This window comes from Octopus bimaculoides, chromosome 9, assembly GCF_001194135.2.
Source record: "Octopus bimaculoides isolate UCB-OBI-ISO-001 chromosome 9, ASM119413v2, whole genome shotgun sequence".
NCBI lineage: Eukaryota > Metazoa > Mollusca > Cephalopoda > Octopoda > Octopodidae > Octopus > Octopus bimaculoides.
The window spans coordinates 8,260,251-8,263,394 of record NC_068989.1 but is presented as its reverse complement, the minus strand read 5'-3'; positions in this window follow the sequence as shown (position 1 = coordinate 8,263,394).

The window sequence follows — 3,144 nt, the reverse complement described above, 5'->3', positions numbered from 1 at the left end:
ATATATATATATATATATATATATATATAATATACATATGTGCGCGCTTGTATGTAGATTTTTATGCATGTGTGCGTGGATTTTATATCTTAGCACATTGAATTATTTTTCCGGAAGTATCCAGAGAAAATTCCTTCAATGCTAATGTGAAAACTGTTATTATATATTATATGTTAACGTAAGAAACGATAAAAAAAAACACGCGATTAATATATATGAGAGAATAAGAATCTATCAATATAGTTTTACATTCTCAAATATATTTCTTTTAATCCGCAGACATATATATATGTGTGTGTGTGTATGTATATATACATGTGTCTGCGTATGTATACATACACACCTACACACACACACACACACACACACACATATATATATATATGCATGTACGTTTGTATATGTATTATGTTATTTTTTCGCCTTGCTGGTTTTAGTTAATTAATTATTCAGACCAACTCTTTGCATTGACGACAATCATGCTACAGTACCATTTTGTAAGGGTGAAGAATCTTATAGAAATCTGGAATTTAATTTATCGATCATTATTTGTTGGAGCGTATAAGGTGGCAAGCCGGCAGATTCTTTAGCGCATTGGGGCCAAATGTATTATGTTATTTCATCCTGCGTTACGTCTTGAGTTCAAGTTCCGCCGATTCCGATTTTACCTCGGATCGAGAATATATTTGCAAAATACTGTTGGAAACATAAGTATAATAAAACTGTTAACTTAAATTAATAATCGGAGTACCATTGTCAGATGTGTTTCGAATATTTCCTGTATTTTCTACAGTAAGAAAAAGAAGTTTAGTCCTTATTGCAGTTTGGTTTTTATGAGTGGACTAGAGTGTTCCAAGTTGTGAACGATGGAGGAGTGACACGGTTATTTTATGAGGTAGCTTCTTCTACCGCTAGGGAGATGCATTGTCGGAAATGCTCGAGATTGTACAAGGTTGAGTGTTTCTTGGATTCTAAAATTAGAAAGACAAATGTAGGTGTCGCCGTCATTGTGTCTGAAAACATACACGTGCTGATTAGACTGTCTTTTGCAATCATTAGTAGTAAGTCCTGGCTATTCTTACAGATATTTTTCAATACATTACACACACACTCACACACACACACACACACACACACACACACACACACACACACACACACACACACACACACACACACACTTACACACATACACACATACATTAGTAACACTGTACCTGATGCAAAAAGAACAACAATCACAATAATGCAATTTATATACTTATGAGAAATGTCCATACCTATTCTGAGAGATTTATTAAGAAAGATCTGTATTAGTTTCCTATTTCGCATTACTTACAACTGTTCTACCTATAAACCGAATATAGATATATTTAATAGGGTGAAAGATAAATAAGATGATAGTGACTGTTAGTGATAATGCATCGTAACTTGAAGTTTCCTGTTCAGCCTAGATTAAAATATCAGAGGACAGAAATCAATCTATTTGTGAAATACCCATGATTTATGTGGGTATTTCCAGTATTAATTCATCACATATTATTATTGGAAGTGTGTTATCTATCCTTCGTAAATACAATTAGAATTAGAAACGTAAAATATAATATAGGTAAAGGACTTTAAAACATGACTAAGGTAAGGAAGGCTTAGTTGCAAGTATATGGAAAGCTGAAATAGAAGCTATCTATCGATTTATTATGATTCTTTCTTCCATTATCCTGTGATGCACCTAGACACATCCTCAGTGATGCATCCTCGAGTTATTAGGTGTTTCGGGGATTTCAGTATCAGACACCCTCACTCAGGTGGTCAAGTCTGGATTGACCAAGTTCCAGCTTGTACCCATTTAGCACTATCCCTGGTAGCCTTGGTTCTTCTAGGGTTCGAACCTCGTGATCCACAGCCACCGCTAGACAGCCTTTGTTGTCCCCACAGTCACCTCGATTGCTGTTCGCCTATTGGCCAATGTGATGCCCAGCATGTTGAAAGCTCTGCAGAAGGACTGGCTGGAAAACTTCAAAAAAATATGGAATGAAATCAGGAATGTAAATTAAAAGGTTAAACATTATACTTAGCTATTTACCAAGAACAATCACACTTTCTTTAAGCATGGTTGCTTTTGCTAAATAGCTAAGTATTGACCCATTCTGCTATGAGGATATGAGCAACGAAAGTTAAAGGATTTTAAATAGGCATTACTAGAGAGAATAGTGAAATCAGAATTATCTATTAGTTAAAACTGAAGAGAAGATAAGCAGCTTTGTATGGTTCTTGTTACTTAATGGTTGACAATTTAGCTATCCAATTAGAGGGTCCGATGGTCATCCAGAGGGTCCGATGGTCATGCTTTAAAAGTTACTTGATGCGGTGGGAACAATTAGTAAAAAGTTCGGATATGATATTTGGTTACTTTGGAGATTCGTTAACGGTTTTAATCATGAGGTTCTTTACAACTATGATAATTCGCAGCATTTAGTGTTGTTATTGTAAAGGCGGCATCAGTCGAGGGCTTTTGAAATGTGTTCACGAACACACTTACACAAACATCCTTGGTACATAAGTAATGTGTGTGCAAAGAAAACCGGCTGAGAATTGCGGGAATGCATGCGTTCAGTGTTCTTAGTCAATCTAATCACCGTCGCTGGTGGTCAATGGAAATAAATGAATAGACAAAATCCTTTCACTTTTATAAAAAAAAGGTTCAAATAATATGGAAGACCCTACAGATTATAAAAAAAACAGCTGATTAATGCAAATGAATAGAAATCATCTATTGTTCGTTTCCCAGGGCTCTACAGGCCCAAATATCGATTTTTTTTACAAAATCTAAGCAGCTTATTTATGTACGTGGCTGGGATATGAAGCAACTCTGTATAAAATTTTAAAGAAATCAGATGAAAGATGTAGAAGTTATTGAGGTACAATAAATTTTTGTACACACACACACACGCGCGCAAAGAGAGAAAACTTCAATTTTATAGATATTAGATATGTGCATATATATATAAACAGAGAGAAGGAAAAAGAAAGAGGGTGAGAGAGATTCATAGATCCATATATATATATATATATATATATATAAATATACTTCAATAATGTATGCGAGGGTATATATACACGAATACATACATATATACATACACT